Consider the following 11,423-nt stretch of genomic DNA (forward strand, 5'->3'; position numbering starts at 1 on the left):
TTCTCAAGTGCGGCCCGTGTGTGCGTGCAAGGAGCAGTAGCAGCAAAAACAGTCGAGCAGGAAAACGGGCGCCATCACCGTGTGTTGCCGTGTTGTCGAGGCGTTCCGCTAGACGGCGCCGATGACAGTTGGGTCGTTTCTCCGAGCGAATAAAGGGACAAGGAGGAAATAATGACTGTAACCTTAATGAAAAGCCGTGTGAAAACCGTCAGATAATGAACATATGGAATGTATAGGGAACGTTAATAGCCAGTATTTACTGTAGAGAGGACGCCAGCATATTTAGTCGAGAGCTAGGGGCAAGTATAGGATGCGAACGTTCACGTAATGTCAGATAACCGACGCTTCTTTGTAGATAGGACTCTGTGCCGAGGATACTAAATAGTAGTCGAGAAGGATGCAGAGAAAGATTACGCGTTGCGATCGGAGCTTTAGGGAACGTATCGCAGACCGCACAACCTTCCTGCAAGCGTGCCTGTTCGCTGGCTTAATTCGCGAAATGACGTGGACTTAGAGCTGAAAAAAAAAAAAAAAATCTTGTGTGGATCCTCGTAAGAAAGCGCACGCTTCCATGACTTTGTAATGGAGGAGGTAACTCTTTCTCCCTCACCCCCTTTCCCTGTGCAGGGTAGCCTACCGGGCTCCGCCTTGGTTAATCTCCCCGCCTCTCTTTTTGTCTTCTTTCTCGAGTGGTCGAGGTAGATCATGCGTGGGGTCAGTCCGTCGATGACCATGTGTGCACCACACGAGTTGCTTTGCAAAGGTGAATCCACAAACTTGACTGCTGAAGATCGCGTCGTCTCAAATGGGTACGGGTGGGCCGAGTTTCTATGGATAAGGGAGGGGGCAGTTTTTCGTGGTCGCTCTAGATCGGCTAGCTCGCGAGGTCGTTCGAGATAGCGGTTGACGAACAACACAACAAGCCAGCACCAGGACACTCGCTCGCTCACAGACGCACACGAAAAGGAAATGGCGCTTTGTCCGCTGTCGTGATCCCACCGCTGATCACCAGTTGTTGTGGCTCGGGGTGCTGTGGTAGCGTGGTGTAGCTTCGGGTTGAGGAAACGAGCGCTTACAAGATGGGGATACGAAAAACAAACAAGGTTTATGGCACTATTTACAAATATTTACAGCATGAGGTTAAGAGTTCACAAACCACGAGCGTGGTGGTTAAACCTTTTTGGTCCAGAGCCTTCACAAACTACGAACGTGGTGGTTGAACCTTTTCTTGGTTCAGAGCGACGTCCTGCACTCTGCGGCGCCGTTATAAGTCCTCTCGGGCTCCTCCTTTGCCGTATAAGTCCTCTCGGGCTCCTCCTTTGATTGGTGTTCCACTTCTTCAGTGGAACACCAATCACATACACACACAACAGGTGAGGGGTACGAGCAGGCACGGCGCACGTGAACAGCCAATTTCGAGTCAAGATCACTGCACTTAAAGGTGGCGCCAGAGGGGCTCTTGCTCGTCGTGTGTGTCACTGGTCGAGGGGTCCCAAGCTTCGGACAGCAGACATCAAACGGTCCGCCAAACGGTCCGCTCAATTAGCCGGGCACTTTGTGGCGGCGGTCGCCGTTTCTTCAAAGGAATACGCTCTTTGTTGTCCCCTCCGGAACGGCTTACAGCTTCGTGGCGACAGGACGTCTCATCCGCCGGCTAGCAGGGACAATAGCTGGCGAGCATAGACATTCGGCGAGTCGGCTTGTTTGGGGATTAAAAGAGTGCCGCTCCCCCGTCATCTCTGGACGCTGGTTCCGAGAATACTGGAGTTCCAGGCGTGGGAACGCGGCCCGGCTACGCTTCTCAGCGACAGCATGGCGCCTGCTGACGACGGTCATAACAGCTTCCCCCTCGCCAGATGAGTCACGGAGGGCAGCGGTCAACACTGCTGCTCGCAGGGACGACGAAAGGGTCTGTAGTCGAATCCCAAGAACTCGCCTTCGCTTGTGGCATGGTCTGAGTAAATGCCGAATCTTCGACACCGTTTCTGCAACTGGACCACATGCACAAGCAAGCACTCGGCCCCCCCTCGAACAAACCAAGCCAAAAGAGGGATGACAAACCAATTTTAATTTCCTAGCTTTAACAAAAGCTCACACTCAAAACTCTCAGGACTCACTTGAGCTGAAAAACCAGACGTGCTACCTTACAAATTTCCATAAGATGCACGAAAAAACTAAAATATCAATTTCGATACATCAAGAGCACTCCAGAATGGTTTAGAAAGAGCGACGGAGCACGCCAGCGTTTTCATTCAATTTGCCCTTTTCCTAATGCCAAAATGATATTTTCGAAGAATCAAGCTCCGCCTCCCAAGGCGACTGTTCTTCGATGTCATGGTTTGCAGCCAAGGGGACAATGGCCTGTATCTACTTTAAATTTAGCCCTCCCCTGAGATAACACTGCCACTGATGAATGCTCCACACAATGCAGGCGCACTCCTTTCCTGAAGCGCAGTATGTTATCTCACGAGAGCCCAAACTCTGGCTCAAGTAGAACGCATCATACTCGTTGCCACTGTCGTCGAGACATATAACGGCAGACTCTTTCTTTTTTTTTGGCTAACAGAAGTTCCGAATCTTCTGATTAGCTCTGATTTAACAACTTCGTAGTTGTTCGCGTGCTGCTCACTGAGTCGCGCAACAACATCCGCTGCCTCGCAGGGCAGAACCGTGCGTAGCTTCTGAGACCAGGTGTCTCGCTCACACTTAAGTTGACTACACTTTCGTTCAAAGAGTCTAAGATACAGGCCCATATCCCATGATACCTCATATGGCTGCATGTACCTAGACATCCCGAACTCTGCCTCATTTTCGAGTACTCCTTGCTGGCGTCCCAACCTCATACTCAACTCATAGTCTTGTTTGAAAAACTTTAGCTTGAGGCTTTCTCTTTCGTCTTCACTCTTTCCTTCCATCTGAGCTGCTCTTAGTTTTCTTTCGATGATGAGGTCCCATTCTTCACTTAGTTCCTCATCATCAGCCCCCAAATCATTAATCGCTTGAATGATTATGGGTTTTCGTGCCAAACCCTTTGTATCGATCCCCAATTCCTCACACAACAGCAACAAGTCTGACATCTGCAGCTCCCGTAAGTCCATGATCGTACTGAGTGCTCGCTACTTCCAAAACAACTTTCCGAAACGGCGAAACTGAGTCTTTCGGCAAAGTTAACTACCAGTTCTAAAATTTACCCTCTTTTAGAACCTGGTTCACTCAAAGGAAAAGCCAAGCACTCACCCATACGTGATCCATGTCTCGAGCCAGCTGCATCTCCTGGGCCGACTGTTGTTGTCACTTGTAGCTTCGAATCCCACCGCTGCCACCAGTTGTTGCGGCTCGGGGTGCTGAGTCGTATCCCACCGCTGCCACCAGTTGTCGTGATCCCACCGCTGATCACCAGTTGTTGTGGCTCGGGGTGCTGTGGTAGCGTGGTGTAGCTTCGGGTTGAGGAAACGAGCGCTTACAAGATGGGGATACGAAAAACAAACAAGGTTTATGGCACTATTTACAAATATTTACAGCATGAGGTTAAGAGTTCACAAACCACGAGCGTGGTGGTTAAACCTTTTTGGTCCAGAGCCTTCACAAACTACGAACGTGGTGGTTGAACCTTTTCTTGGTTCAGAGCGACGTCCTGCACTCTGCGGCGCCGTTATAAGTCCTCTCGGGCTCCTCCTTCTTCAGTGGAACACCAATCACATACACACACAACAGGTGAGGGGTACGAGCAGGCACGGCGCACGTGAACAGCCAATTTCGAGTCAAGATCACTGCACTTAAAGGTGGCGCCAGAGGGGCTCTTGCTCGTCGTGTGTGTCACTGGTCGAGGGGTCCCAAGCTTCGGACAGCAGACATCAAACGGTCCGCCAAACGGTCCGCTCAATTAGCCGGGCACTTTGTGGCGGCGGTCGCCGTTTCTTCAAAGGAATACGCTCTTTGTTGTCCCCTCCGGAACGGCTTACAGCTTCGTGGCGACAGGACGTCTCATCCGCCGGCTAGCAGGGACAATAGCTGGCGAGCATAGACATTCGGCGAGTCGGCTACTTGTTTGGGGATTAAAAGAGTGCCGCTCCCCCGTCATCTCTGGACGCTGGTTCCGAGAATACTGGAGTTCCAGGCGTGGGAACGCGGCCCGGCTACGCTTCTCAGCGACAGCATGGCGCCTGCTGACGCCGGTCATAACACCGCGCAATAAAAGCGCAGAGCCCAAGAAAAGAAGCCCTCGTGTGTGTGCGTTGCCGAATTATTACGGGACCCGAGGTGCGTTGTATACGCGCAAGGTTGTCGCGGTGAAAGAACCGGACTGCGGGCTCGTTGCCAGCTTGGCTTGGTTGCAAGAAGGCGGCTCGTGTGCCGGGAAAACATTTTGAGAGTGTGTGGTTTCTCTTTCCCCCCTACTCTTGTTGTCTCCTCTCAGCTCCAAGAGCGGCCGCAGTCGACCGAGAAAGGACCTGATCGTCGTTTGTGGACTATTTTAGCTCCTTAGTGGCATAATGTTAATGTCCTCGACCGATTAGGGCGAGCGGACGCCTTATAGCCACCATTCGCTGGACGTCAAATTAGTCCTCTTTCGCGCACTCGGCGTTCCAGGGAGGCGCTTCGTCGAAGCGCCGCTTAGTTACGGCGGTGAGAAAGTGTTTCTAATAGAACCCGCAGTGCTTTAGATGTGACTGCAATCATCGATCGAAAGCTCGCAAGCAGTATACAGATCATGTTCTTGGGGCTTTTCACGGGACGAGGAAAGAGCTTCGATCAGCAACTCAATCACGCTGTAGCCCAAATAAATGTACCCCAGTAGCTTCGCTACTGTTTCTAAACGACCTAATTCGTCTGATGCCGTCTCCTGGCGATCGGAAAGTGCGACGAAGTGGTAATGTGCTATATGTGACACTCAGTCAGGCACTTGTGCCTTTTTGTCACACCTCCTATAGACAGGACACGCTGTAGCCCAAATAAATGTACCACTTTGCTACTGTTTCTAAATGGCCTAATTCGTCTGATGTCGTCTCCTGGTGATCGGAAAGTGCGAAGAAGTGGTAATGTGCTATATGTGACACTCAGTCAGACACTTGTGCCTTTTTGTCACACCTCCTATACAGGACAAATGTACGCATTATTTGTCTTTGTCTGAAATAAAGTTGTAATGGAAGTGCTTACAGAATGGGGGAGGGGAGAGGCAGGGTGCGACACCTCCCGAACTACCTAAAGAGGGCGCTGAGTCTGCCTCATACCTTTGCTCATCCATATCTTTACTGTGATTGCTGAAAGTGCAGGATGACTGTCACACATATGTTTGCCGCATACGACGGCTAAGGACTGCTGACGTAGCATTCCCAAAAATGTTTACTGTCAAAGCCGGAGACTAAAGGCAAGCTTTTGTTGGAAGCACTTCATTCACCCCCACCCCCCTCACAACTAATGAAGCAACTGAAAATACGTAAGTTCCGTTCATACGTTTTGCGACACCCAAAGATCACAGCGACGACTGGTATACTTACGTTCGCTCATCTCCTAGACAGCATGCGCTAAGGAACTGTCTTTAGGGTAAAGCCTGGGCTTCCTCACTATAGTTGTACATTCTGATCAGAGTTGTGTGAAAGAGGTAGTGAGCCGTGATATGACGTTCCAGTGTTGGTGTAATGATTTTATCATTTTATAAGCCAACAACGACGGTATTCTACTTCCAATAAACCTAGCGTTTACATTGTTAGTGCATGGAGTTCAAGCGCTGTGAATGCTTGGGCTGTCTTCGAGAGTAAATTTAGCGGTATAACTCCTAGCGCCGAAAATAATAATAAAAAAAAGCTTTTGGCTGGACCCGACTTGTGCAGAGGAGACCATGGTATGCAGCGTGCAACAGACCCGAAGTATGATATTCGCCGAAATACGCGCACTTATTCCTTACCCCACGGCAACAGGGGAGCTATGCGCAATCAGCCTGTGGCGGGCACGGGAAAGTTTTTTCTTTCTTCTTCACGTTTTTTTTTTCTGTTTGTTTTCTGATACGCATTTCCTCAGTAGTTGGCCAAGCGTTGAAGTGCGCGCGGGAGCATTTTGTTCCGACGCTGCATGCCATGCTCGCGGCTAGGATCGAAGTCCGTTGGTCGTTGCCGTATTACCGTGCGCGGCTTCCCACGTTTCGCGACCGCGTCAGAGACAGCTGGCTTTTCTCTCGCCAACTGCGCGTTTCTTTCTTTCTTTCATCTCGCCTCTGACGTGTCGCCGGTGTGAGCAAATCGCTCAGGTCGCAGCAAACAGTGTCGACGACGTCCGGAGCTAAAGAACAAAAACAAAACAAAAAACAAAAGAGGAAATGCATTCGGAGCTCGTCTTCGCAACGATCCCAGCCGGGAATCCTCCTCCTATTGCCGCGCACCGTCGATGCGTTGCGGTGGCGCCAACAGGATGATCCCCCGGCAACGATTGTGTGTCTGGCGACCACTGTAAGATGAGATGTATACGGTCGTGCACATTGCGTGCTGTTCATCGCACAGAGAGCTTTATCTTTAGGCGGTGTCTCAGGCCCCTTAGGCTGCCTCACGCAAAAAAAAAAAAAAAAGGTGGCCGATTCAATTTCTATTTACATGTTTGGGTAGTATACGTTCACTGGACCAACTTTAGTAGTACCTTACATGTACGTAATTAAAAACTCTAACAACGCACGTTTCCGCCCGAGAGGTATTTAAAAGCATCTTGAGGGTAAGTTCGTGCATTCCTAGTAAACGATGGCGCATCAGTCGCTTACTAGAATCGAGGGTATCGCACTCTATCCGTCTTGTGCGTCCTCTTAGGTCTTTTCCGTTTCACAATTTTGCGCAGTTCATTAACGTTTGAGTGACAACTGGACAAGTTGGTATGAATCCATACTACTTGAGAGGATGAATAAACATTATTGAATGTGCTGTACAGTGCTGGAGAATTCGCTTAACTGCTCCCGCGTAGGAACCGGGAGGTCAAGCCTCATGACCCTATCGCTGGCTTATTGGACAGCTAGGACTTGCTGCTGCTTGTGGTCTTGCGATCCTGATCATGCTTGAGAACCTATATGCCCGTATTCACAAACCAACGTCATCCCTACCTCAACTTTACCTTATCGGTTCCAAGCCCTCAATTGCCCTTGATGAACAACTTAGGCCGGTATTCGTGAACCAATCTTTTACCCTGTTGCCATATTTGTGTCCTACAGGATATAGAGAATGCAGAAACACGAGGAAGACGTTAGGTAAGTTCAATGCCGGTTTGTGTATACGGGCCTTTTGTAGTCACGAGCAATATAAAGTCCAAGCGACTGTCACTTCCCGAGGATATGTGGAATCATCTACTTCGCGTGCTTTGCGTATGGTATTTGTGTCTGGAAAGCTATGCCACTCCTTGTGTCGGTTTGAAGAGGTCTGAGAACTCTTCACTGCTGCATGCTGCTGCTTGCGTGGTTGCCTCCAGTGAACGCGGCCTTTTCAGAGAGCGGACAGGCGGCCGCCCGACCTTCCCCTTTCACGCTCGCTTTTCGGCAAAGTTCTTTTCTTTGTTGCCCCTCTCGTAATTTTATATGTTTATGTAGTCACCACTCCTTCTTCATCCTCTTCGTGCGCTCTTGTTTTCCCTCTCCCTCTCAAACGGACGGGCTTTCAGCGAGCGCGTGGTGTGGCTTGGGGGGAGGGGGGCGGATGCATGTGGCTCTCTCCGGCAGCGCCAGCGGCGGCGGTGCTCTGGAGGGAAGTTGCCCGTCGAGTCGTTCGTTCTCTCCGCGTGGGGGCCTGCACGACGTCGAGTCGAGGCCTGTGTTCCGAGTGATCCTAGCGCTCCCCTCCAGCTTTTTTTCAAACAGCCGTACCTCTGCTCTCTCTCATCCTCTCATCTTTCCATATCTCTCTTTCCCTTCCTTCTCGCAACACGGCTCTCTCTAAGCTCTATACGACCTTATGTACTGCGGCATGTGTGTGTGTGTGTTTTTATCTGTCTGTCTCCCTATCTCTCCATGTGTGTTTGTCTGTGTTCACGCAAAAACGCTGTACCGTTTCTCTCTCCTCTCTCGGCCGCCATTCTCCTCACCGGCGTTGTTTTTGCTGCACGCCCCTCCGTTGCCATGCGAGCCGAACGAGGGAGAAGGAAAAAGGATCGCTTCGCTAGCAGAGGCCAAGTCAGCTGACCGGTGCGCAGGTTTTTCTTTCTTTCTGAATGCCTTGTACCTTCCTTCATTCTTTTTCGTGTCCCCGGGGACCGGAGTCAAAACACGGCGATTCTTTCAATCTGGGAAACCCCGTAGAAGTACAACGAGGCGATCCCGTATGCTGCCGACGTACGCCATTCAATAGGTAGGTGGGAAAGGATGCAGCGATAGCGAATGAGGACAGGATGCGAAGTATGGGAGACGTATCAGACGAAAAACAATGCACGAAAGCGAGAAAGGGACTAGTCACGAAGTCCTCAATGGTCTAATGCTATGTACGATCAGCTTACATGCTATAACTGGGTCGTTCTAAATCTCTTTGCCATTCGCTCCCGTATCTTATTTATTCCTGACACCGATCGAAGGCGACCCCGCGACATCAGGGAGCGATTGACGACGCTACTAGCCGGCTTGAGTCCACGATATGTCGGTTGCCGGCGCAGTGCAAGACGTGAGCCATTGCTTTGTTAAGAAGGTAGGTTGTTTTTTTTTTCTTGGGGGGGGGGGGGGGGTTGGCGGGCGGGGGGGGGGGGGGGGGTTCCGGTTGCATCTGTGAACGCGTGCGTGATTGCCGACGACAGCTGTGTTTATGTGTCGCGATCGTCCCTCCCTCTCGCGTCTTCGACGCCCTATTTCGGGTCATTAATTTCACTCGCCGCTGCTGCCGCAGCTGCACCGTAGTACATCTCGTATCGCCAACTGCCTGCCGATCGGCGCCTTAATTCACCCATTCGTAGGAGCGCCTTGCAGCGTGACGTCATGCACGACCTACCAGGACGCGTAAAACGCGACGGGTCCACCGGCTAAGTTCGCAAGTGTTGGCATAAATGGTGGCTGATGTCAGTTTCACGACTTGTTATTGGACAGAAAGATGTCTCGAAGGGACTGCTATCAAAACAGTTCGAAACCAGGACGGTGTTGTCTGCTTCATACTCTCCGTTCCTTTTTCGATGTGTTTTTACTGGGAGCATAGTGGTATGATTGGTTAGTGTTCGGATAGTACCGATCGTATATGCTAGTCACTGTAGTGTTCTCTTACTAGTGCGATGGGTTGCCATTTGTTCACTAATATAGAGACACTGCAAAGGTTTCCAGAGAGTTCATTCTAACTGCCTCAGCTGAATTTTTTTTCTTACTGTTGGCTAATATTGGCTGATGGCTCTCGTTGGTCAATTGATTGGTGATGTCTGTGCTGTCCCACCGGATGCTATTCCGGTCAGCTTCATCCACGTTATTATATTTAGCCATTGGTCAACACTGATTGGCCCAATAGTCTGCTACGGCCTCTCTGATTCGCTCAAAGTGCCGCCGTTACGAAATACGACAATAAGGCGCAATTTGAAAGTGTCCAGAATGGCACCCATTATTGGCTAATGTTACGCCACGGGATGAGGCGTTACCTGTACCGTGACGCGTTATACTGAACACCGTTCCGTTTGCTACATGTAGGCACGCTTGGCGGCTGACACGGGGGGGGGGGGGGGGGGGCGTTCGCTAACTGTCTCATGTTCACTTGTTAAGCAGCGCACAGAGAAAAGGCACAATAGGAACGAAATGGACGCAGCGTTCAAGTTCCTGCAGAATAAACCAGTTGCGAGTGCAGCGGTGTCCTTTTCGTTCCTTTGGTGCCTCGTATCCGTGCGCTGATTCGCAAGTAAACACGAACTGTCACCAACTCGTTCAACTTTCAACGTTACTGAACTGTATCGCCTCAGTTGGTGCGGTGTTTGGCGACTATCGTATTCTCACCGCTGCAGAGCCGAAGGACGCGTCGGCGAGCAAGGAACGGCGTGAAGAGGATGAGAATGCTCGTCGGGAAGGTTTGCGAAGAGGCTTGCGGCGGAAAACGCATCGATTTTGGCAGGTCGCTGGGAATTTGCCGAGAGCGCGATGAACGGATGGCGTGTAGAGCCTGGTTGGCGCTGCTACAGTTTTCTAAGCGCTTCGCTGTCGGCTCGTTTGGCGGCCCCGAGGTTGGCCTTGCGTGCTCGCCAGTACCAATTAGTTTCGCCTGCGCCAGGCAGCTTTAAGCGATTCCGCCTTGACAATTTCAGAAGGTGAGTGACTTTCTTTTCCGTGTGTGTGTGCGCGTTGAATTAAAAGCTGCTGTCAGCGATGGCAGGTTCAAGGTTCGCTTTCGCGTTGATGGAATAGCTGGCTCCAACGTATAGGGGTATAATACCTTCGCGCGTGTGTGTGTTTAGCTCCTGTTGTTATGTCTGCAACTAAGATATGTAACTTTTTAATTATGAAAATGTGGGACGTGCTTTGCGCGTTGGAGCCGGCTGTCCCATGAACGTGATGATGACACTGAAAAAAGAAACATTGCTTGATTGTTTGGCTGAAGCTGCTCGATTACGGGTATCTGGATGAAAGCTACCCACTTTTCCTCCTTCGACGCAGGAGTATCTATTGAGACAGATGTGTACAACAGATCGATCGATGTTCGTTTTTTTTTTTTTGCTTTCTTTCTTTCCACGTTCTGAGCGGGGTTTGTGCCTTTAGCTGTTGCGATTGGGGCCATGAATCGGGTTTAGCCGGGGAATAATAAACACGATGTTTTGGTTGGGGTGTCTGTGTATTGTATCTGTTGTTGTTGGTTTACGTGTCGCGTTGACTGTCGATTGTGCCTATGCGTAGCGTGCAATTTCTCATTGTCCTTCCTCTTTCTTTTGTGTAGAATAATTGTTTTGCTATATAGTGTTTCACGCTTGATTGTTCTACCGGTGTTGTTTTGTTCGGTGCTAACTTGCTTGCGAAGAAGATTTGGACGTTTTTCTCCCCTCAGATACTCGATTTATCTACGCAGTGCAGCACAAAATAAATAAATAAATAAATGAAATAAAAGATAAGGTTATGCAAAAGTGCCTGCGCTCCAACGACAGAAAGGTAAGCAATAAAAACTTGTACACTAACGTAAACAAACACGTGCACTTTATTTTGGTTTGGTGTCAAGCAGGTGTTATTTGACAAAGGTTATTCCCGTTTTGTCTTCTTTTTTTGTTTCGAATAAAATTGTTTTCGTCATTGCTGTCCTTATTGTCTCTGTGTGTGTACTGTCTACGTCCAGGCATGGAGGGCAGCAGCTCTGTAGTGCCTCTGGTAATTGCCATTGGAGGATGCTTGATAGTGAGTCAACAAGTTATTGCGTGGTGAACATTTACAGACCGTTTTAACGCCTTACGTAGTTCGTTCTTCAATCATCTAATTAATGGTATACCCTTGCCCCGCCGGCATTGCATAGAGGGCGCCCTGA

General features: G+C 50.0%; 2 long non-coding RNA genes across 2 annotated transcripts; one reads left to right on the forward strand and one right to left on the reverse strand.

Moving 5' to 3' along the window:
• Positions 1–1,086: 1,086 nt before the first annotated feature.
• LOC142817791 (uncharacterized) lies at positions 1,087–1,281 on the reverse strand. The gene is made up of 2 exons (XR_012895360.1): positions 1,223–1,281; positions 1,087–1,176 (listed from the first exon to the last, which is right to left on the reverse strand). It is a non-coding gene; the product is annotated as an uncharacterized LOC142817791 (long non-coding RNA).
• A 2,991-nt stretch (positions 1,282–4,272) lies between these two features.
• Positions 4,273–11,200, forward strand: LOC142817792 (uncharacterized). Its single transcript, XR_012895361.1, has 2 exons — positions 4,273–8,642; positions 9,925–11,200. It is a non-coding gene; the product is annotated as an uncharacterized LOC142817792 (long non-coding RNA).
• The last annotated feature ends 223 nt before the right edge of the window (positions 11,201–11,423 follow it).

The sequence above is a fragment of the Rhipicephalus microplus genome, chromosome 5, assembly GCF_043290135.1.
Source record: "Rhipicephalus microplus isolate Deutch F79 chromosome 5, USDA_Rmic, whole genome shotgun sequence".
NCBI classification, from domain to species: Eukaryota; Metazoa; Arthropoda; class Arachnida; order Ixodida; family Ixodidae; genus Rhipicephalus; species Rhipicephalus microplus.